Below are 25,706 nucleotides of genomic sequence, written 5' to 3' on the forward strand. Positions count from 1 at the left end.
AGCGTGCTGCTGCGCTGTCTTGTTGCACATAGAAGGATGGGGTAACAGACGTGAGTTTGGTCTGATCTGTAGCCAGGATCTGAACTCTCATTTAGTGCAAATATCTAACAGAGGCGGAAGGGTTGGTGGTCCGGGGAGGGGGTCACCGAAGCGCGTCCCAATTCTCCTCTTCTCCAATGGAGGCTGAACATTAAAATCAAATCCTGCAGATTGCTGTTTTTGTTTTTTGCTGTCAATCAGATGGACATCTGTCGCCCCATCCCAACCGCGTCCAAAAAAAATTTGATCAGCGACGAACAGGCGCTTCCCTGCCAATCCTGTGCAGAATAATTAGAATTTTTTTTTTGGCTCTCCTCTTCTTCTTAATTTTTTGGAGGGGATCTCTTCTTTTTTTAATTTTTTGTTGGGGGGATCCTCTTTTTTAAATTTTTTTTGGGGGGTCTCCTCTTCTTCTTTACATATGCAATGCAGGATAAAACAAAAAAAAAAGAATTGACTGTAGCCAGGGAGGACTTTTACTGTCACACTGTTATTGCTGCCTGTGTGGAGGTGAAGCTTGGAGCGAGCCTGGGCTTCTTCATGAGCGCACACACAAGCTGGCTGCAGGCTGCGATGGCTACAGAGGCTGCATCGTCCATCCCGGGGCTCAGCGGACAGCCGGAGCAGCAAACCTCCCCCTCCGCACTCAGCCCAGACTGCTGGGCGACTGACGGACCTCTGCCAGGTGTCTCCTGCCTCCCCTCAGCCTTCGACCGTGACGTCACGGGGAGGGTGGAGGCAGGGAGGCGGCTCCGCCCCCGGCTGCTATAGTAGACAGGGAGAATGGGAGGGAGCAGAAGAAATGAGACACGCCCCCTCCTTAGAAGGCAGGTGGGGGGATTAGCAGTGATTAAAGGGAACCTGACCTCAACAAGTGACAGTTAGGGCTCATGTACACTGCAGCTGATAAACTCATGTTTAGGAGCTCTCCATCGTTTTTTTCAGCAGCCCCTGAACTCTCCCTAATGTTCTCCTATGTGTCCATGTACACATCATTGTTTACAGGCAGTTGAGTTTATAGTCGTTTTTTTGAAGGCAACAAACTTGCGTTTAGACATTGATTTTAGCTTTTCAAACACAAAACACTTGTAAACGCATCTAAACATTTATAAGTGCTTGCGTTTTTAATTTTTTTTTTAACTCTTCCAGTTCCCGATGGTGTACAGAGCCTTTTTTCATCATGAAAAATGCATGCACAGAGTTTTCAAGGTGCTCAGATGGACAAAACACTGAACACAGGATGTTCCTAACAAGCTTGTCACACATTGTAATGACCAGGGGTGGACTAACAACTCATGGGGCCCCCGGGCAATAGGGGATCATGGGGCCCCTGTGTCTTTGCCCACACTCAAAAAAGCCTATAAAAAAGGTACCAGGGGTATCTCATGGGGCCCCCTACTGATCCCAGGCCCCCGGGCAGTGCCTGAGTGCTCCTATGCTCAGTCCACCCCTGGTAATGACCAATTCACACCTCAGACCTCTCCCACCCAAGATATGTTAATGCACATTCACACCTCAAATTTCTGCTGGAGTGGGGTCTATTGTTGGGGGGACCTATTGATGCAGGGGTGGGGATATTGTTGCTGGGGGATCTATTGTTGCTGTGGTGGTTACTATTGTTGCTGGGAGAAGCTATTGTGTGGGGGATCTATTGTTGCTGTGGTGGGTACTATCGTTACTGGGGGATCTATTGTCGTGTGGGGGGTCTATTGTTGCTGTTGTGGGTACTATTGTTGCTGGGGGAATCTATTGTTGTGTGGGGGATCTATTGTTGCTGTGGTGGGTACTATTGTTGCTGGGGGATCTATTGTTGCTGGGGGAATCTATTGTTGTGTGGGGGATCTATTGTTGCTGTGGTGGGTACTATTGTTGCTGGGGGAAGCTATTATTGTGTGGGGGATTTATTGTTGCTGTGGTGGGTTCTATTGTTGCTGGGGGGATCTATTGTTGCTGTGGTGGCTACTATTGTTGCTGGGGGTATCTATTGTTGTGTGGGGGATCTGTTGTTGCTGTGGTGGTTACTATTGTTGCTAGGAGATCTATTGTTGCTGTGGTGGCTACTATTGTTGCTGGGGGTAGCTATTGTTGTGTGGGGGATCTATTGTTGCTGTGGTGGTTACTATTGTTGCTGGGAGAAGCTATTGTGTGGGGGATCTATTGTTGCTGTGGTGGGTACTATTGTTGCTGGTGGGATCTATTGTTGTGTGGGGGATCTATTGTTGCTGTGGTGGGTATTATTGTTGCTGGTGGGATCTATTGTTGTGTGGGGATCTATTGTTGCTGTGGTGGTTACTATTGTTGCTGGGGGATCTATTGTTGCTGGCTGCACGGGATCTATTTTACTGCTTTTTTTTTTGTTATCCATACAAATTATTTAGCACCACAAAATTATACTTGTTTCTGTCCTCTCTAAAAGGGGTGGGACTGGGAGGTGGGAAGGGGGTGGAACCAAGGGGCGGTGCTTAGAGAGTAGGAGGTGGAGTCAAAGGGGGGCTCAGAAAGGGGAGCTCCTGTACCTATTCTCTGAGAAAAAAAGCCCTGGTCCTGTACCTCTAAGTGGCCAGCCAAAGGTTGGAACTGCTAACACAGATTCAATGCTTTGTCTGGTCAGTTTAGAATAAGGAAGACAGGTGACTGGCAGGATCAACAAGGTACGTCAAATGAAAGAAGTACACAAAAATGATAGACTATCATTTATAAAAAAAAAAACACATACTGTATCTAAACACACACATAGAAAACAATACATATCTAGGGTACTATCCAATACACTTTATTGTCCATAGATTGGTCAGAGGTGAAGCTCAGAAAAACTCATCAGGATGGAAACGTCAATTTATAATTTATAAGTGTCCAAATTCTGAACCTGCGTGGTTCTTTGCACATCAAACAGATATTCTTGAAATTATTCCAATGAATAAAAAATGGAGAATTCTACAATTGTCACTTGTTCCCTTTGATCTTCATTAGCATTGTCCTCAACAACACAGCACCTGTGACCACCATAGGAATCTTGCTTTCTTTGCAGGATAATAATCTTAGCAGACAAACACAAAAAGTATCCAAGGAATGTCATTTATAAAGTATTGGATATTTCCCTTTTTCCTTATCAAAGCTCAATTTCACCTTTAGAAGCTTTCTCATTGTGTAACACACAGTATATGCGTTGTGTTCTTCATTATCTACGTTTACCTTTTCTGTCCATGGCCTTAATTATTTAAACTGTGTATTCAGAATGATGGGATATGTAAAATATAATTAATACAATTCAATTTTTAATAGTGTCATGCTGACCTTTAGAAGTCATTCATGCAGAAATCCACGAATTGTATGTATGTATTTATTTATTTATTATTGCAAGGGTATTTTTAAAGTGAACCTGTTGCCAGGCAATGTAAACTAATGTATTTGCAAAATTCTAAAAAGCAGAAATTTAGCTTTGCAAGCCCTCAATGACCTTTAAAGCTGCAGGCACAGTAGAGCATCTCACCTCACCTATTCCCCCTCCCAGCAGTGACTCAGCAGCTCAGCTCACCCTGCTCACCTTCCTAGTGGTAGCTCCATGACTCAGCTCACCCTGCTGACCTTCCTAGTAGTAACTCCACGGCTCAGCTCACCCCGCTCACCTTCCTAGTGGTAGCTCCATGACTCAGCTCACCCTGCTCACCTTCCTAGTGGTAGCTCCATGACTCAGCTCACCCCGCTCACCTTCCTAGTGGTAACTCCACGACTTAGTTCACCCTGCTCACCTTCCTAGTGGTAACTCCACGACTCAGCTCACCCTGCTCACCTTCCTAGTGGTAACTCCACGACTCAGCTCACCTGCTCACTTTCCTAGTGGTAACTACACGACTCAGCTCACCTGCTCACCTTCCTAGTGGTAACTCCACGACTTAGTTCACCCTGCTCACCTTCCTAGTGGTAACTCCACGACTCAGCTCACCTGCTCACCTTCCTAGTGGTAACTCCACGACTCAGCTCACCCTGCTCACCTTCCTAGTGGTAACTCCATGACTCAGCTCACCCTGCTCACCTTCTTAGTGGTAACTCCACGACTCAGCTTACCCCGCTCACCTTCCTAGTGGTAGCTCCATGACTCAGCTCACCCTGCTCACCTTCCTAGTGGTAGCTCCACTACTCAGCTCACCCTGCTCACCTTCCTAGTGGTAGCTCCATGACTCAGCTCACCCTGCTCACCTTCCTAGTGGTAGCTCCATGACTCAGCTCACCCTGCTCACCTTCCTAGTGGCAGCTCCACGACTCAGCTCACCCTGCTCACCTTCCAAGTGGTAGCTCCACGACTCAGCTCACCCTGCTCACCTTCCTAGTGGTAACTCCACAACTCAGCTCACCCTGCTCACCTTCCTAGTGGTAACTCCACAACTCAGCTCACCCTGCTCACCTTCCTAATGGTAACTCCACGACTCAGCTCACCCTGCTCACTTTCTTAGTGGTAACTCCACGACTCAGCTCACCCTGCTCACCTTCCTAGTGGTAACTCCACAACTCAGCTCACCTTCTTAGTGGAGATTCTGCAGCTCAGTTTACCACATTAACCTTCTTAGTGGTGATTTGCATCTCAGCTTTCCATATCCTCCCTCACAACAGTGACCCAGAAGCTCAACGCACCCTGTTCACCTTCCTAGTGGTGACACTGAAGCTTAATTCACCCTGCTCACCATCCTAGCAGTGACTCTGCAGCTCAGCCCACCCTTCTTATCTTTCCTTTCAATGACTCAACAGCTCAGTTCACTCTGCTCACCTTTCTAGAGGTGACTCTGCAGCTCAGTTCACCTTATCCCCCCTTACATCAGTGACCCAGAAGCTCAGCTCACCCTGCTTGCCTTCCTAGCGGTGACCCAAGAGCTAAGCTAACACTGCTCACCTTCCTAGAAGTGACTCTGGAGCTCAGCTCACCCCACTCCCCCTCACAGCAGTTATCCAGAAGCTGCTCACCTTCCTAGCAATGTCTCTGGAGCTCGGGTCACTCCACTCCCCCTCACAGCAGTTGCCCAGAAGCTGCTCACCTTCCTAGCAGTGACTCTGGAGCTCAGGTCACCCCACTCCTCCTCACAGCAGTTACCCAGAAGCTGCTCACCTTCCTATCAGTGACTCTGGAGCACAACTCACCCCACTCAGTGACTCTAGCGGTGACTCTGCATCTCAGCTCACCCTGTTCACCTTCATAGCAGTGACTCAGCAGCTCAGCTAACTCTGCTCACTTTCCTCCTAGTGACTCTGCAGCTCAGCTCACCCTACTCTCCCTCATAGCAGTAATTCAGCAGCTCAGCTCACCCTGCTCGCCTTCCTAGAGGTGACTCTACAGCTCATTTTACCCTACTCCCCCACCCTATGAATGAGTCAGCAGCTCAGCTCCTCCTTCTCAGCAGTGACTCTAAAGCTCAGCTCCTTCATCCCAGAAGTGGCTCCAAAGTTCAGCTCATCCTGCTCACCTTTCTAGTGGTGACTCTGCAGCACATCTCACCATACTTCCATTGCCAGCAGTAACTCAGCAGCTCAGCTCACCCCGCTCAACTTCCTATCAGTGACTCTGCAGCTCAGCTCACTCTACTTCCCCTCACATCAGCGAGCCAGAAGCTCAGCTCCCCATTTCCATTACTGACTCAGCAGCTCTGCTCCCCCTTCTCAGCATTGACTCAGAAGCTTAGCTCCCCCTTCCTAGCAGTGACTCAACATCACAGCTCTCCATAAGCTTCTTATCATCTTACCACTAATGTAAACACACCCAGGGGCTGTGAAAGATGGAGTAGGATGAGCTGAGCTGCTGAAACAATGACTTGAACAAGTTTGTTTCTTCTTCTGTATACTTTGATGATTATTTTTTTTAATGCTAGTATGTTTCTAGTAACCCTGTGAGATACTCTCTGATTTTTATTTTATTGAAGTAAACCTAGTAAAAAAATATATTTTTATCATGGCTACAGAGAATCATCATTGCTCAACAAATGCTTGCCTGGAAATAACTGTCTTCCTGTCCCTGGGTTGTTGCTTTTGAAACCCTGGAAGGAGGAAGTGGAAAGAGAAAGTCGCAGCCACATGCCCTGTCCATGCTGCTAAACCTCAAGCCAGAAGAGACTATTGTGCAAGTATTCCTATGATCTCATAGTTTAGCTGCAGCTGCTGAGTGTATATCAAAACCTTATGACACACAGAGTATCATTGCCCTGTCCTTGTTATTATTTCACATGCACAGTGCCAGATACCTAGGTCTGTGCTACTGTATGCGTAGTGGTCACCTTACTATTTATTGCAATATAGTTTATACAATATGTAGCTCCTATTATTCTAGATAACCCTGTCTCTCCTGATCTAGGATTCTAAAGCTAGTTTTAGTGTAGGGTTCCATAAGGCTAGAGTTAGGGTAGGAATCCTGTGGCCAAATCAGGACCAATAGCTTAGAAGTCCGGTGCATTTCACATTAGAAACTATTAGGTAAGGAACAAAGTGAAGAGTAGTTAGGCTTACTCTGAGTCCCAGTGCCATACCACAGGTCCTGCAGCTTAGAAGCTCCATTCTGGGCTGGTTAGACAATATTTGGAGAATATCCCCATGACTGCAGATCTTGTTTTCATGTCTCCACCACAAAGACAGATGCTGCATCATCCTCAGGGACCCCTGTAACTTGACTTTGCTGCAGCATTCATTTGGAGGTATCGCTATCAATAATGTATACACAGGTACATGTGCACAATTCCGCCATGACTCCTATCAGGCCCTTTGCTGATAATACCTGTTTGTACAGTGAATGTATGTACTGTCATTGATCTCTTTTTATCTAAAGCTTATTATTTCTATATTGGTGTGCATTTATATACTTATGGGTAATGTTATAAGCTAGTTGCAGTAGTTCTGCTCCCAATTACTCTGTTTAGATTACTGATTAATTTCCCAGAAAGGAAATCCCCTCTGTGCACAGAGGCCCTGTCCTGGGTGGAGGCACTGGCAATGTTATTATCAATCCTACTCCAGTTAGTGAAGGTTCTGGTTCTTTTATTCATCTACAGGTTCAGTACAATATCTTGTTTGGGGAAGGCCATTTCTCAAAATCACCCCGTCCCCCTCAAAAGAGGGCTTCATAACCTTTAATGTATTCTGTAGCATCCAGCTTTAAAAAACTTTTCATACTTAATGCATGATTGTGCAACCTCCTTCTCATGCTCCATTGGATGAGGCCTTGGCTAAAGTATGCTGTATGAGAGAGGGGGGTGCTCAAAACCAGGAAATGCACTGGCCTGCCATTTCATAGATTCCCAGACATGGATATTGAAGAGATGGTGACATCACAACCCACCTGTACACCTCATCCAAGCAGAGAATGCCTTGAATTCACAGAGCAAATGCAAAATGATCTCTTAATAGTGCCCCTGCCATGCAGGCAACCTCCTATGTAAAAATCTAGATACCTGGAATTCTTCTTTATATTCAGAGATCTGTAAAATGTAATGCTTGCATATACAGTATTTATTTACCCAAAGCATGTCAATACATTGCCTACATCCTAGTTTAAAGAACTGACCTCGATAAATTATTCTAGCTTTCCCGATCTGTATATTTGTTCTAGGGCAGTTACCTAGAAAGCCTAGAAAGCAGAACATGGGTCAGAATAGTAGCTGTTTTTTGTTTGTTTTCTTTAACAAGTACTGTATGTATACTTTTCCATACATGTGCAAGTAAATCAGTGCGCAAAAGATACACACTTTTTGTTTGGATAACAAATGGCCCTATTGGATGAACCCAGCGTGTAAGGTGTTGGGTCTGAATGCAGTTGTAGCCATGTTACACTAGGATAATAGATAAGAGTCACCTAGCAGCTCTCTATAAGACAAACAATGTACACTAAAAATCAACTTTTCATCTGTTTTATGTAGACACTAACATACACTGCATTAATGTACCTATATTTACTTACATTAATCATTAGGACACTTGTAGGTATTTTATTTATCTGTAAACTACTGTCAGCTGATTGATATGGATGGGTTAGTTCAATGCAATTGCACTCATGTAAGGGACAATCTTCTTCCAACTGTCCACCAATCAAAGATATCCCTTATCCTACTGGCTAAAAATTTAAAGAAGCACTTTTCCACTGACCACCAATGTAAGTGGGAGCCATATTTACTGATTACTAATGTAAAGGACATTCTTCTTCCAATTGTCCACTAATCAAATAAATCCCTTATTCTACTGTCCATAAATGTAAGGGAGATTCTTCTTCATTGACCACTAATGTGAGAGACACTTTCATTGTATTTTAGGAAACCCAAACAAGCCTTTGCCAGGGCTGAGTCTGGCATTGATCAAGTTAAAGAGAAAGATCACAGTGAGTTCCTTTTAATGTGCAATTTTAGCAATGGTGGGAGGTCTCTTGCTGCTCACTGTTTTCAGTGACAGCCTTAATTGAACTTGTCCCACTGTTTACATATTTATTTCAGGTACTTATATAGTGCTGTCACTTTACATATATATTGTACATTCACATCAGTCCCTAATCCTCAAGGGGTGTACATTCTAAAGTCCCTAACTTACATTCATACATACACATACTAGGGGCAATTTAGACAGGATCCAATTAACCTACCAGCATGTCTTTGGAGTGTGGGAGGAAACTGGAATACCTAGAGGAAACCCACACAGGCACAGGGAGAACATGCAAAGTCCAGGCAGGAGGTTCCGTGGCTGGGATTTGAACCAACGACCCGAGTACTGCCAGGTGGAAGTGCTAACCATTTAGCCACTGTGCTGCCCACATATGTAGAGAGGCACTTTCCAACTGATCACCAATATAAGTAGAAGCCTTCTCCACTGATCACTAATGTAAAGGACATTCTTCCTACATCTATCCATCAATTTAAGGTATTCCTTGTCTTACTGGCCATAAGTGTAAAGAAAGTCTTTCTTCACTGACCATCAATGTGGGGAACACTTTCCTACTGATCACCAATGGAAGAAGATGGACTTTTCCTCTGACCATCAAATGTATGAGGGTCCTCCTTCACTGATTACTAATGTAAAGGGCATTTTACATCCAACTGCCCAGTAATTAAAGGTATCCCCTGCCCCACTGACCATAAGTGTAGGGGGTCCTTCTTCATTAACCATTAATGTGGGGGACATTTTTCTAGTGACTATTGATGTAACGGGTGGCTTTCTCCACCAACCACCTTCTCCACTGATCGCTAATGTAAAAGACATTCTTCCTCCAACTGTCCACAAAATCAAAGCTATCTCTTGTCCCACAGACTACAAATATTAGAGACGCTCTTTGTCACTGACCATCAATGTGGAGAACTAGTTTCTACTGATCAGTATTTAGGAGGATGGGCTTCTCCACTGAAAATCAATGTATTGGGGGTCCTTCTTCACTGATTACTAATTAAAGGGGATTCTTCCTCCATCTGTCCATGAAATCAAAGTTATCCCGTGTCCCACTGACTATAAACATAATAGAGACGCTTTGTCACTAACCATCAACCTGGAGAACACGTTTCTACTGATCAGCAATTTAAGAGTACTGGCTTCTTCAATGACCTTCAATGTATGAGGGGGTCCTTCCTTCTTCACTGATTACTAATGTAAAGGGCATTTTTCCTCCAACTGCCCACTAACTGAAGGTATCCCTTGCCTCACTGACCATAAGTGTATGGGGACCCTTCTTCACTGACCATCAATTTGGGGTACAATTTTCTACCATAATATAAGAAAAAAGGCTAAACTAGAATGAACACTTCTGAAAAAGAAAAGGATCATTAAATATCAGATAGTGTAGTCCTAATAGCCAATATAAAGTCTATCCATAGGCCAAATGCAAAAAAGTCCATCCAATAAGGGCAGGCTTATTACTGGGAGCATAAGCTGCCTCCAATACATGTAAAACAGAAGAGACAGAGAAGTGTCTGTCTCTTTTTTAGAGTGTGTACACTTAGAGGCACTTCTCTCTCTCTTCTGTTTGATATTTCTCTACTGACTACCAATGTAAGGGGTGCCTTTCTACACCGACCACCAACGTAAAAGGAGCGTTCTCCACTGATCATTAATGTAAAGGATATTCTTCCCCCAACTGTCCACAAAATCAAAGTTATCCCTTGTCCCACTGACTATAAATATAAGAGCTGCTCTTCTTCACTGACCATCAATGTGGGGAACATGTTCCTACTGACCATCAATGTAAAGGATGGCCTTTTCTCTGGCCATCAATGTATGAGCGCATTACAATTGTCCCTGTCGGCTTTACTTTTCTGGTCATTATGATTATATATGTATGGCTGTAAAGATTAAATATTGCATCTCTACAACTTACTAATCACGCTAATTTACCATGTACTGAAGTAATAATAATTTTTAGCAAGGGTTCCTTGAGACCTGAATATTATCTCAAGGGTTCCTTTAGGGTCAGAAGGTTGAGAAAGGCTGAGCTACACAATATGTACAAGATTCTGAAACTCGAATTCGACTAATGACTCCTGAGTGTGACAATCGCACAGTATACTGTTGCTCCAACAACCGTATCTGCCAAGTTTGTGGTAGTAGAAGACATTCCTGACCTGCACAGTGTTGTATGTCAGTGTGTGGCTGCCATGGAGAGTACGTGTCTTTGATCATTACACCCGATCATCACACTAATCAGTACCCTTGTCGAGAAACCGCAAACATAAATATGACTGAGTGACCCAACTCTTCCACAGTTTACACAAGTTGTGGCATTACACTGCTGCCATTTGAACATGAAAAGACATTATTTGTTTTCAAAACCTTACCATTCAGTAATGAGTTTTCAAAACAAAGTAAGGAGACTTACACAACAGTACAGAGATAGATGAGAAAGATTATATGCTGTTTGTTGGTATCCAAAGTATTCTGATGTTCAGTCCCCAGTGGATGTATATGTGGATCTGCAGCAGATTTGATCATTCCCATGGAAATTATGCAATAGGGCCAATTATACAGCTAGGATTTTGTTTGGGAAGATAATTTTTCTCCATAACTTATTAGGCTCTGCACAGTATTACTATTATTATTATACAGGATTTATATAGCGCCAACAGTTTGCTCAGCGCTTTACAACATAACGGGAGACAATACAGCAACAGTACAGTTCAATACAAGAGGGATAGGAGGGCCCTGATCCTTGGAGCTTACAATCTAAGACACACGGTGCATATAATAATCAAAATAGGAAACTCAATGCAAAGAGAGGTGCATTTATTTTTACATCAATGACAGGGGCGGACTGTCAACTCATGGGGCCCCCTGGGAATAGGGAATCATGGGGCCACTGTGTCCTTGCCCAAACTCAAAAAAGCCTATGAAAAAGGTACCAGGGGTATCTCATGGGGCTCTCTACTGACCCCGGGCCCTCAGGCAGTGCCCAAGTTTCCAAATGGTCAGTCCGCCCCTGCTTGCAGCATCTTTGGGGCATGTTTGGGAAGTTAAAAAAAGCCCCAAACACGCCTATTCCCATTGAAATCAATGGAAAACACCTGAAGAACACCTCTGAGAAGTGGTTTCTGGGCCCTCGGGCAGTGCCCGAGTTTCCAAATGGTCAGTCCGCCCCTGATCAATGATGAGCTCATAATGGTGGGGAGCAATAGTGATCAGGATGGGTTTTCTCACATGGTTGATGGATTGTTCCCTCTGAGATGGGTCAGCTGGTAATCCGGTAAGATCACCAGATCGTCATCAGGCAGAAAATGGCTAGGCTGGTCAACTGACATTTCATGTATCTGGGTAGTTTCTCCACCTTTAAGCGGTCATTAAGGCTACTTTCACACTGATCTGCCGCAAAAATGCCTCAAAACCACATAGGCGTTTTTACAGCGTTTTGCAGCGTTTTTACCGTGGTTTTTAAAGGACACATGACTTAAGACTGCACTAAAACCACTTCTCAGAGGTGTTTTTCAGGCATTTTCCATTGATTTCAATGGGAAGAGGCGTTTTGGGGGCTTTTTTTAACTTCCCAAAGATGCTGCAAAGATGCTGCAAGCAGAGGTGGACTGACCACTTGGAAACTCGGGCACTGCCCGAGGGCCCGGGGTCAGTAGGGGACCCCATTAGATGCCCCTGGTACCTTTTTCATAGGCTTTTTTGAGTTTGAGCAAGGACACAGGGGCCCCATGATCCCCTATTGCCCGGGGGCCCCATGAGTTGTCAATCCGCCCCTGGCTGCAAGCAGTTTTTACACCGCACCGTAAGCGCAATGCCTCAGTGTGAAAACATACAAATATATACACATTCACATACATAGGGAAGCAGTTTTCTTGTGCTTCTCAGGCACTTTTTTTAACGCAACGCTCCAAAAACTCCTCAGAGTGAACGTAGCCTTACAGTATAAAAGAAAGCGGATATCACTGTATATGGTGGCTGCTTATTCACAAAATACAGGCCTCAGTATATAACCCATGGCATCCTCCAGAGTACTCTCTGCTGAAAGTGAAACATTTACCTGAAAAAAACTATTGACATACAGGCAGGACCCCGCATTCACTATATCTGGTCTCCCACAGTACAGAGAACATGGAAATGCAATATATTTACCAAATATAAACTGCTAAATATCTGTTCTCATCAGCAGTATATAGCAGTCTTTTGACTTCTATTCATGTTCATCAGAGCACTGGTTAAAGCTTGTAGAAGGAGTTTTCTTTCTGTTCCAGGAGGATGCAGAACCCCTGGCCTCTGTCTGATTGGCCCTGTGCTGATCACATACACTCTCGCAAGAAAAAAAAAACCTCTCTAGCCATACATACCAAACCAAACATGTGCAGAGTATCTCCACACGATATGTCTTATCAGGAGGTAAGAGGGGGTCACTGGGAGATGGGGAAGATCAGAGAAGTCAGGATCAAACAGTGTTTTTACACAATGCAGAGTGAGTATAACAAGCATGCTTTAATGCATATACAGACTGATTTTACTGTTGTGGGTTTAGTAACACTTTAAAGTTCTTTCCCTGCCAGTGTGTCCTGTACAATGAGCTGCACACATGCAGCACAGTATACAAATTTCGACAATGCCGAGATGAGTGAACTCCCATGCATGCATAGAAGGATGTCATCTTGGCTGAGTTAATGAAAATGGCCGAAGATCGGTACTCGGAAGCTGATTCAGCCAAAGATGACAGCGGCTGATGGGGAGCTCCAGCAAACAACAGTGCTGGATAGAAGGTTAGTATAGTTCCGCTTTAAAGAGACACAGTTGGAAGGGGGTGTTAGTGCAATTTATTGTTTAGTCACACCACAGATAAAAAGTGGGTTACCTTAGAGAATAGGAGGAGTTCAGGTAAAGAGTCAACAGGCCAGGAGTGAGCTGGCCCATATGGGACTTGGTGGGGCCCTTTCTGCAGAGATGTAGAGCTTCCAGCGATTAGTATTCCTCAACTGGGGAGTACCTGGGGAGATCTTGGTGGCCTGGCCAGGAGGAAGCTGGGGACAGGACACAGATTGCCTGACCTGGGAAAGTCTTGATGACCACTGCCATGTGTGCTGAGTAGTTGTATGTCCTGAAGTTGCCTACTTTGAGGTTTCAAAAGTAAAGCATTGAAAACCTATTGGACTCACCACTTCTCATACCAAGGGCCTATCCTTTGAACTGGTACCCGACTCTGCCGGGAAGGTTGCGGTGTGAAGTGTTGGACATGGTAATATACATGTGCTGGTAAATGTACGCTATTTGGGAGCGGGAACTCATATCTACGTAAATTAGGGCCAGAAGCCTGTTGGTGTTACCCAGGAAGGAAACAATATGCCCAGGTTCTAATGGCCTACACTGTTACCAACTTCTAAAATTGCAATTGCAGAAAATCATGTATTTGAAACAATATTCTATTCACTTGCAATGTGCCTTTTAAATTGCTGGAAAATGTGACTACTCTAGGAAGAGTCAATTCCCTAGCACAGCCCCCCCCCGAATGTCATAATCCTCTCCATTTCTGGAAGTGTCTCTGCTGGACCATCTCCTCTGCACATCCCTCCCTATAAAACCTTTGACCTAGTGTGGTTGGAAGTCGCTGCGGGACCCACACATCATCCCGCAGCTGCAACCACCTGCACACAAAACGTGGGACCCGTGAGCGGGTGCTATTAATCTTAATGGTACACCACCCACACTGGAAATGGCACCTGCACTGAGAACCGCAGTTTTCAGTGCAGGCTACAATTTCTGGAAAGGTGCAGAGACCTTTTCCTGCATTTTGCAAGGCATGGAAGCCCATTCAAATGAATGGGCTGCCGTGCCATGTCCCTCAAAACCGCATCAGTGTGAACTAAGGCTTAACCTCTCTAGCGGTCTGATTATGTCCCTATTTCTGTGCTCAATTCGGTACATTTTTTTGCATGGAAATATGTATTTTTTTATTGTAGGCCTGTAATTTTTAGGAATAACTCACTGAAATTTGTCCGAGTCTAGTAAACATCCCGGGTATGTTAAAATTTAAAACACAAAATCATAAATGATAATTTAATAAATAGTCATAAAAAATAATAATATAATAATAATAAATTTAATTCAATAATGTATTTAAACCAAAAACACTGAAATTTGAAATATAGCACCAAGTTCGCACATCGCTGAGCAAAAAGTCGCAAAATCGTTTTCAGTGTCTGATGACGAATTTCCCCCACGAATCATTATCACTCAATTCTGCAAGTGGTTCTGATTTACTATCGCTGTTCTCTAGCCGGTCTAAAACTGATTTTGACCTAAAGGGACACTTTTTGGACGCCATGGACGTTTCTCAGTTTCCAGGCAGAAAGAACAGTAAAAATGCAGGCAGGGCACAGGACAAAGCACTCGGGACAAAATGTATGTGAAATGGTTTGATACAGCAATGTTTTACTATGTGAGTTTAGTGAATATTACTTTTTGTCATTTTCAAATTTCCCGCCAGTTCCGTCCCCGTATGTACCGACGTCGCAGGGAACGGAACCTGGAAGACGTATGCCGGCATCAGACGGAGGACATTACAGGGGACACTGCAGGAGGGACATCGCGGGAGAGCAGGACAAGGTAAGTGCAGAAGGGATCCCGGAGCAACGCTGCAAGGTATTCCCGAGTGTAGCTCGGGGTTACGGCTTGTGGTGCTGAAACTTTACCCCGAGCTACACTCGGGAATATCGCCAGGGAGGTTAATGTAGCTGCTGGGGAGAAGGGAAGGGGGATAATATAAAGTGTCAGCTCTACAGTCTGGAGATCCTGACATCACATCCAAGATGGTGGTGTGCAGCCGCAGTCTCAGGGCTTTTGGATGTACACAAGGGAAGCTTTGACAGGTAAATAAATGTATAAAATACATGAAATACACTGTACTTCTATAGGGAAGGGTTTTGTTGAAATCAGTGGTCTGCCAACAAGGTCTTTTTAATGCATCAACAAAAACTCAATGATTACAGGAAAACCTTGACTTTGACAAGTCATGTGACTGGGCTGTCTTCCCAGATGGCTTTTTTTTGTACACTACATCCATATATTGGTATTGCATTGAGCCAGAACACAATGCACATTTGTAAAGCACATTGCTGAGATTTATGAATGTGTTTCTAGCCATGCTGCTTCTTTATAAATATAGCCAGGGATTTTTTTTCAGCAGGAACGCAGGGGGGACGCAGTTCCAGCACCTCCAGCACACAGTATATGGGGGGCTGGGGTGTGCTTGAGGGTCTATTGATGCTGACTGCAGGGGATCTATTGTAAATGGAAAAGAAAAGAAGCACCTCTAAGTGCAGTAGAACCACTTTTAATTAGTACCGAATGTAGAACAACTCACATATATTCATAGTAAAACATGCTTATGAGGTGCAGTCTCATGGAGGTGGAGGAACGGCTGTGTCCCGGTTTTGACAGCCGCGTCTGTGCTCAGGAAATCGTGGTGGCAGGAGAAAAAAGCCGGCTGGCATGTGTAGACTCCTGAAGATGGCGTCTGGAACGCTCCATTTGGGGAATACAGAGCCAAGTATTATTTTGTGGTGTTAAGTCATTTGTATGAAATTAGATATTAATAATTGACCCGCCCAGCAACAACAGATGCCCGAGCAACAATAGATCCTTCCCAGCAACAACAGACCATCCCCTGGGAATAAAATACACCCTCAGCAACAATAGACCCTCCCACAGGAACAAAATACACCCCCAGCAACAATAGACCCTCCCCCCAGGAACAAAATACACCCCAGCAACAATATATCTTCACCAGAAAAAAAAAACCCTGCTAACAACAATAGACCCCCCAGCAACCTGCATCAATAGACCCCCACTTTAACAGTGGAACACCCAACACATAAGAACCACGGAGGAAAAGATCCCCAACCAGCAACAAAAGACCCCTGCTAGCAACAATGGATCCCCCAGCAGCCAGCATCAATAGACTCCTCCTTTTAACAATGGATCCCACAAAAAACAAAAGGACCTCAGTACAAAAGATTCCCCCAGCAGCGACAAAAGACCCCTGCTGGCAACAATGGATCCCCCAGCAGCCAGAATCAATAGACTCCTCCTTGTAACAATGGATCCCACAAAAAACAAAAGGACCTCAGTACAAAAGACTCCCCCAGCAGTGACAAAAGACCCCTGCTGGCAACAATGGATTCCCCAGCAGCCAGCATCAATAGACCCCTCCTTTTAACAGTGGATCCTCCAAACAACAAAAGGACCTCAGAGGAAAATATCCCCCCACCAGCAACAATAGACTCCTTTTGGCAACAACAGATCCCCCAGCAGCCAGCTTCAATAGACCCTTCCCTTTTAACAGTGGATCCCCAAAACAACAAAAGGACCTCAAAGAAAAAGATTCTCCCGGAAGAAACAAAAGACTGCTTCTGGCAACAACAGATCCCCCAGCAGCCAGCATCAATACCCCCCCTTTTACAACAGTAGATACCCACAACAACATAAGAACCTCAGAGCAAAATATTTCCCAGCAGCAACAATAGATCCCCACAAGGGCAGATCCCTTCAGCAACAACCGAATGTAGAACAAGTCACATATATTCGTAGTAAAACAAGCTTATGAGGTGCAGTCTCATGGAGATGGAGGAACGGCTGTGTCGCCGACGTTGCGCCCCAATGTGCGTTCCAGACGCCATCTTCAGGAGTCTACACATGCCAGCCGGCTTTTTTCTCCTGCCACCACGATTTCCTAAGCACAGATGCGGCTGTCAAAACCGGGACACAGCCGTTCCTCCACCTCCATGAGACTGCACCTCATAAGCATGTTTTACTACGAATATATGTGACTTGTTCTACATTCGGTTGTTGCTGAAGAGATCTACCCTTGTGGGGATCTATTGTTGCTGCTGGGAAATATTTTGCTCTGAGGTTCTTATGTTGTTGTGGGTATCTACTGTTGTAAAAGGGGGGGGGGGGTGTTGATGCTGCCTGCTGGGGGATCTGTTGTTGCCAGAAGCAGTCTTTTGTTTCTTCCGGGAGAATCTTTTTCTTTGAGGTCCTTTTGTTGTTTTGGGGATCCACTGTTAAAAGGGAGGGGTCTATTGAAGCTGGCTGCTGGGGGATCTGTTGTTGCCAAAAGGAGTCTATTGTTGCTGGTGGGGGGATATTTTCCTCTGAGGTCCTTTTGTTGTTTGGAGGATCCACTGTTAAAAGGAGGGGTCTATTGATGCTGGCTGCTGGGGGATCCATTGATGCCAGCAGGGGTCTTTTGTTGCTGGTGGGGGATCTTTTCCTCTGAGGTCCTTTTGTTGTTTGGGGGATCCACTGTTAAAAGGAGGAGTCTATTGATGCTGGCTGCTGGGGGATCCATTGTTGCTAGCAGGGGTCTTTTGTTGCTGGTTGGGGATCTTTTCCTCCGTGGTTCTTATGTGTTGGGTGTTCCACTGTTAAAGTGGGGGTCTATTGATGCAGGTTGCTGGGGGGTCTATTGTTGTTAGCAGGGTTTTTTTTTCTGGTGAAGATATATTGTTGCTGGGGTGTATTCTGTTCCTGGGGGGAGGGTCTATTGTTGCTGGGGGTGTATTTTGTTCCTGTGGGAGGGTCTATTGTACTGAGGGTGTATTTTATTCCCAGGGGATGGTCTGTTGTTGCTGGGAAGGATCTATTGTTGCTCGGGCATCTGTTGTTGCTGGGTGGGTCAATTATTAATATCTAATTTCACACAAATGACTTAACACCACAAAATAATACTTGGCTCTGTATTCTCCAAATGGAGCGGTACTAGGAGGTGGATAGGGGGCAGAGACAAGGGACGGTTCTCAGAGATAGGTCAGGGTTGAGAGTGTATCTGCACCTATTCTTTGAGAAAAAAAAGCCTGAATAGACCCCTTAGTGACCAGTATGTGAAAGATAGAAAACTGTACTAAGACAAATTGTGTTACACCTCTGAAGGCAAATGACGGCTTTATCACCTGTCAGAGCTGATTTTGCCTTGCAGTGTACAGCAATAGGTTCATATATCTGTCACCCAACCAGGGGCGAACTGACCATTTGGAAACTCGGGCACTGCCCGAGGGCCGGGGGTCAGTAGGGGACCCCATGAGATGCCCCTGGTACCTTTTTTGTAGGCTTTTTTTAGTTTGGGCAAGGACACAGGGGCCCCATGATCCCCTATTGCCCGGGGGCCCCATGAGTTGTCAGTTCGCCCCTGCACCCAACCCAGCTTCACATATTGCTGTAACCCTAACTTGAAGCCAACTACCTGACCTTTAAAAGTCCATCTCTGGGCTAAAAAAGCTTTTTAAACAAAAACCTCCAAAGTCACATTTTTGACTTACTGAAATCCCCCATCACATGAGCCTCTGTGGTGCTTCATCTGGGAGTGGAGACCAGCGATCCACCACTGCAATCCAGGCCCACTGACCATTCTTGGTGCTGTCCCACATGTAGTGAGGTCATGATGCCGCCTTTTTTTTAATGCATTCTTTATTTTAATGTATGGACATGTAGTACAACACAAGGAAGTACATAGAAGGAAAAAAAAACACAAAAAACTAAAGGAAATTTTCCATTTTATAATGCCAAAACATGAGACAAAACCATTTCATGGGGCAGCACAGTGGTTAAGTGGTTAGCACATCTGCCTGGCAGCACCAGGGTCATTGGTTCAAATCCCAACCACAGCACCACCTGCTTGGAGTTCACATGTTCTCCCTGTGCCTGCATGGGTTTCCTCCAGGTACCAGGGGCATCTCATGGGTCCCCACTGACCCCGGGCCCTCGGGCAGTGCCCAAGCTTCCAAATGGTCAGTCCACCCCTGGATGGAACACATCTGAACATTAAGGGTCCTAGGTAGGGGGGCTGGTGAAATTTTTCCAAAAAGGTGAAACTTTCATTAAATCCTCAAACAGTATTTTCAGTCCTACTAAGTTTATTTTCTTAAAATTACAGAACACATCTGCCTGTGTTATGGAAATTAGGGGGGGGGGTTCTTCAGTTGGCATTTGTAGAGAGGCCCCCTACCTAGAAATGTAAAATCACTGTATATATATATATATATATATATATATATATATATATATATGCGATTTTGTGCACAGCTGCCGCCCTGTAGCAGTATTTCTGCTATGGGGCGGAGCTGAAGCAGTTAAAGAATAAGTTCATTTTTGGAACATGTTACATGTTCCACCTGCTTTTAGGGTGGAACATGTAACATGCTCCCATAGCCGCAGCCCCCTCCCTCTGACAGGTAGCATGGGGAGAAGTTTCCCCGTACTGTCTGTCAGATTTGAAAACAGCGAGGCCGTGCAGGGCTCCACCCACACAGCCGTGTCACTCATTCACTATGTTCTTTGAATGAATGCCTACAAGTCCCAGCAGCCTTAGCGGCTGAAGGCTTGTAGTTTTCAGTGAACTACCATGGCACTGTGGATAGCCGTGGTAGTTCATTGAAGCTTCCTGTCAGAATATCTGCTTGGCCGTACATCCCATATTGCAAGCAGATATTCTGACAGGTCTGCAGGAGACCTGCATGGCACCAGCGATCTACTGATCTCTCTGGTGCAATGCTTTACAAGCTCCTTGGATACAAATAATAAATGCACATTTTTCTTACCTGCAAAAAAATGTGCATTTATTATTTTTGTCCAAAAAGTGAACTTATCCTTTAAACTCAATGAAAGTCAATATCCTGAACCCTATAGTCATCTTGATGACAGCTGGCAATAAATAGTATCAACGTTGCACTCAAAAACAAAAATGTGCTTAATGCCAAACAAAGCTAATATATGCATCTAGTAATCTAGTTCCAAACGCTTTGGAAAACGCTCATGTGTATTGATTAGTTCAGCAATATGGATTCTCTTTGCCCCAAGAACCCCGATAGGCACAGACTGTCATGGCCATATGTAGAAGATGTAGGCACTAACACTCTTCTTTGTTCCATGATTCTTGGTGGAAGAAGAAAATCACACATCGTATTTACACTGCAGAACTACAATCTGCCGAAGGTTTTACATGGCGTTGAACGGTGTGACATTATCTAATTTGAATGGAACGTATGTCTCTTCATCACGTCAGCCAATTCCTCTTGGCGGCAGGAATTATAATGACACCTGGTAACGGGATAATGAGGGGGAATTTTGCCAGCAGTTATGGAGCGTTGTAATGGGGAGAGCGGGTGGCAAGCATCTCAGTGTTTATGTTTTCTTTGTAATATTTGTTTCCTTTTTAAACACTAACAGACGGCAACTTGTGAAAAAAAAATTACAACTGAGCTAAAAGAGGAAGAGAAACTCTATAATATGCATCAAAAAGAAAAGGTGCAAACGTGCAAACAAAAATCACCTAAATAAAGATGTCTTATTGAGGGACTGTGTTCGGTTTCTAAGAGTGAATATCTCCAACAGGGGCGCAAACAGCAACAAGAACCTGACAGCAGCTCCAACCTTCTCCCACTCTGCTCAAAACTAGGCAAATTGCTTTGGCAGGAGTTCCATTTGAAGTAACCGATGTAGTATATGTTTTCGTGTAAATTAGAGCATATACAATAGATTGGGCATTTAACTGAAACAAAGATTTGGCTCCTCTTTAACCACTTCCAGTCCGGACACTTTTACCCCCTTCCTGTCCAGGGCAATTTTCAGCTTTCAGCGCTATCACACTTTGAATGACAGTTGCGCGGTCATGCAATACTGTACCCATATGAATTTTTTACCATTTTTTTGAGACAGATAAAGCTTTATTTTGGTGGTATTTATTCACCACTGGGATTTTTATTTTTTTTACTATGTAAATGAAAAAGTCCAAAAATTTTAAAAAAAAGTGTTTTTTTTTATAAAATTTTGCAAATAAATAATATTTCATCATAAATCTTGGCCAAAATTTATTCCGTTATTTTTTTAGTAAAAAAAAACAAAAACAAATTAGTTTATAACCAAAAATTATAATTTTTAAACATTTTTTTTTACATTTTTATTTTATTTATATTATTATTTTTTATTTTTTTTACATACTGTCACCCTAGCAGTACAGTGTCACCATGGTGACACTGTACTACTTGTGGGGGGTGATGAAGATTTTTTTTTTTTTTTTACACTGATTGCTTTTACACCCATATAGGATGTAAAAGCAATCATTTCTCTTTCTCTCTGTCTGCATTCTTGCAGTCATTGAGAAATACTGAGTGAGCTGTGATTGGTCACAGCTTGTCACATGGTACAAGGCTGTTGTGAATAGGCTTGTACCATGTGACCTCTGTGATCATTCACAGATTTCACACGTAGTAAGCAATGATGTCACAAGTGACATCTTGCTTACTACTTTGCATGTGATCACTGATTCGCCAATCAGTGATCACATGATCGGGACCTCGTACAGAGGTCCCGTCCGACGATCGGTGTTTCACTGTGTCCGGAGGACACAGCGGGCACCGGATCGCGGTGGTGCGCGCTCCCAGGGAGCGCGCACAGCTAGAAAAGGCGGGTGCCGTTTAGGAACGGCAACCCGCCCCTGGACTGCCACCGCCCTGCCGCTTCTAAACAGCAGGCGGACGGCAAGAGGTTAAAGTAAGAGTAAGCTCCCAATGGACACTTATACCTACAGGCACCCTTATAATAAAGCTTACCTGTAGGTACAAGAAATATCTCCGTTCAGGAGAAATTCAGCGTCCCTGCAGTCGCTGACATCACCGGCGCATACCCTCTGAAGGTACGTTCCTTCAGCGCTTTCTGCCGCGCATGCACGGGAGTGACGTCATCGCGGCTCGGCCAATCAAGCAGCCAGAGTCCACGAACCCAGAAGTAAGACCGGGTGAAGATGGAAGCCCTGTCAGCGGCGACATATGCGATGCACACTAGCACATGATGACATTATCTTGCAAGGAGAATAATTTTTTTTTAAACCTAAAAAGTCAAGCTTATCCCACTGCTGCCACCAATGTAACGGAACCGGACCCTACTGCACTTGGGTATTTCCTTTAGACTCCCGCTTCCCTGTCCGAACACAGATCCACGGACACCACCACTGACCAAGCAGTAAATACCACCAGTGTCACGTACCTGATGGGAGACTGAGTTGACGAGGTCGGCCTCACTTGTGTCCATAGCCCTGACCCCACTGAGGTTGGAACAGGGGGAGTCTAGGGACCAGGGGGACAAGAGCACCAGGAGTTGTTGCTTGTGGCTCTTGCAGATGATGGCCTTGGTAGACTGAGTATCCACTGATTTAGGGCACAGTAGCAATAGAGCAGACAGGTACTGTGGATTGCCGGATGTGCAGCAGAGCAAGGTAGGTAGCCAGGAAAAGGACTGGAGCAGGGTCAGACAAGCCAGGGTCATAAACAGTTGGGCAGCACAGTACCGAATCAGAAGAGAAAGCCAAGGTCAGGAGCAGAGCCAAAGTCAGGAACCAGGAACAGGAGAGCAATTGGAGTCGGGTCAGGAACAAGCTGGGTCAGCAACAAACGGAACGTCAGGAACTAGCAGGACACGGGGGGGGGGGGGGGGGGAGCTGAAAGACCAGTCAGCACTGAATCAGTACCGAGGTGCTCTTTAAATAGCCTGCCCAGTACCGACAGGCGTGCCTGGGTCCTAGTGCCCGCCTGCCTGTATGTCTTGTCGGAATCCTGTGCATGCGCAGATTCATGCTTTGCGGCGATCTTCTCGTTCCCTGATAACCAGACTCTTCTTAAAACAGGAAGTGGACTGCTTTATTTTAACATAGATACAAGATATATACACAGGGCGGTGAAATACAATCAGTAACAGGAAACACATCAGTAGGCCATCCCATCAGGGGGAAGGGCTGCCAGAGACACCCCCCACCAAGCCAGTACAAACCCATACATCCCATAATAGTTTGCTCCCAAGCAAGCCACACAATAAAACAATGGGATGCAGCATATGGCAGTAAACAATGGACAACCCCCACCCCCCACCTATACATGTCTACAAAATATTAGGACAGATCATCCTGCACTCCTAACAGGCACAGGGTGACTTACACATAAGAGGGATATGGGGAGCTGAGACGGGTCTCCCCACCTCTCCAAAGGGGGCTGTGTTCCATGAGCCCCCCACCGAAAGTCACTCCCGTCACACTACCATTTTAACCACTTCAGCTCCGGAAGGCTTTACCCCCTTCACAACCAGGCTATTATCTGGTAGTTAGCACTGCGCTCATTTAACTGGTAATTGCGTGGTCATGCTACACTGTGCCTAACCTAAATTTCTATTATTTTTTTATGCAAATAGAGCTTTCTTGTGGGATTTGATCACCACTGGGTTTTTTATTTTTGGTTTTATAGATGAAAAAAATAAGGAAAATTGTGAAAAAAAAACAATATTTTTTACTTTCTGCTATAAAACATATCCAATAAAAATGGTTTTAAAAATCAGATTTCTTCATAAATTTAGGCCAAATGTATTCTGTTCCATGTCTTTGGTAAACAAAATCACAATAAGTGTATACAGATTGATTTGCGTAAAAGTTTTTGCGTCAACAAACTATGGTATACTGTATATACTGGAATTTGTTTTTTTAATACTATCAATGGCGGTGATCAGTAACTTATAGTGGGATGGTGATAGTATGGCAGGCAATCTGACACTAACTGACATTGGGTGGGAACTGACTAACTGACCCTGACATCACCACTGACACTAATACAGTAGAACAGGTTTGTAAAAATCTCTGAAAAGCGATCCACTACAGGCAGTTTAGAGCCAAACAACCAGTGTTCAGGAAGTGATACGCTGCCTTCTAAACTCCTGCTTTTCTGATTCCCAAGGGAGGGATTTTACATTGATTTTCTGCCCGACCATGGAGTACCATAGATGTGTTTGCAATATGGTTTCAGTGTGGTCCCACAGACTTGAATGTCAAACAGGACTGCTGCATAAAATTTGCTGCAAAGCAATGTGACCATGGCAATATATAACAAACCAATCCGCTTACAGTTAGGCAGCTAGGGGGACAGTAACAAGGCCAAACAACGGCCTGTTCTTACCGCCTATCCACTGCACGTGTGAATAAAACCTATAGAAAACTGGTTCCTGCACATAACGTGACCATGCTTTTAGATGACATTTTTTATTAGGTTGTATGATTATTCACACATATGTGGTGTGGTATATCGCATGTGATTCGCACAGGAACCGCACCGCATTCCTGTGCAAATCACATGGGATTTGTGTGCTGTGCGATCGGAGCCGTACATTTTGTATGACTCTAATCGCACAGCACCAAAAAGGTGCAAGACCCTTTTTTGGGTCCACACTAGAATCAGATTGCATAGGTATTCACACCCATGCCATCCGATTCTGCACATCGCACTGCGTTTTGCGTACCGCTTTCGGGGTGTTGTTAACTTAACATACACACCTGCAGCGGTTCGCATGAACGAGGTGCGATTCTGATGCGGTGCGAAATTCGCACTGAAAATTCTGCAAATTGCGCACCGCATCAGTGTGAGCCAGGGCTTAATCAAGATCAAACGTGGAGCAAAGAGCTTTCTATGCCCAGCTGAAAGAGATACAGGAGGCCAACTGTGTATTTGATTCAGCGTGCAGCTGAAGGATCTTCTCAGGAAGAAGTACGCAGCACTGGGTAAATGAAAGCGCTCAGCTGGGTGCTGAGTTCAGCTACATTGGCTATCTTGCCTGGGGCTTTTCTCTTTGATTATGAATTATGACTCAGTTTGGGCTCTGGATATGTCACCAAACGTCTGATGCCGGATTGCTGAAAGCAAGCCAAGTCATGTTCCTCGCCAATACCCTGTACGCTGATACAACATGGAAATTAGAATCCTGTCTCCAGCTCATGGAAAGCATCAGACTCCATGTTGTTTGCTGCACTTCTGTTATTGGCCAATCACCAATGGTGTTCCAAACATTTTTTTGAAAATTGAAGAACTCTGCCTGAAGCCGTGACTTAAGGCATTTGTGGCACCTAAAACAAAGTCAAACTACAGTTGTGGCCAAAATTATTCAACCCCCAATGCTGTAAAGGGGTTTAGGGACTATAGTGTACATTTGGAATTGTATTCAGAATCAAATCCTACAAGGACGTTGTAACTACCCAAATGCAACTAAAATGACATCAATTGTTTATGTAATACAGTAGTAAATGGTTCTTATGTGGTTTCTTCATTGCCACAATTATTCAACCCCTTAAAGACTACCACTCTGAAGAACAGAGGTTCATACAGGTGCTTTCCATCAGGTATTGAAAACACCTGTGGATGTCACCGAGCAGCAATCAAGCATAA

The sequence above is a fragment of the Staurois parvus genome, unplaced genomic scaffold (assembly GCF_062004578.1).
Source record: "Staurois parvus isolate SC_StPar_1 unplaced genomic scaffold, SC_StPar_1.0 ptg001014l, whole genome shotgun sequence".
NCBI classification, from domain to species: domain Eukaryota; kingdom Metazoa; phylum Chordata; class Amphibia; order Anura; family Ranidae; genus Staurois; species Staurois parvus.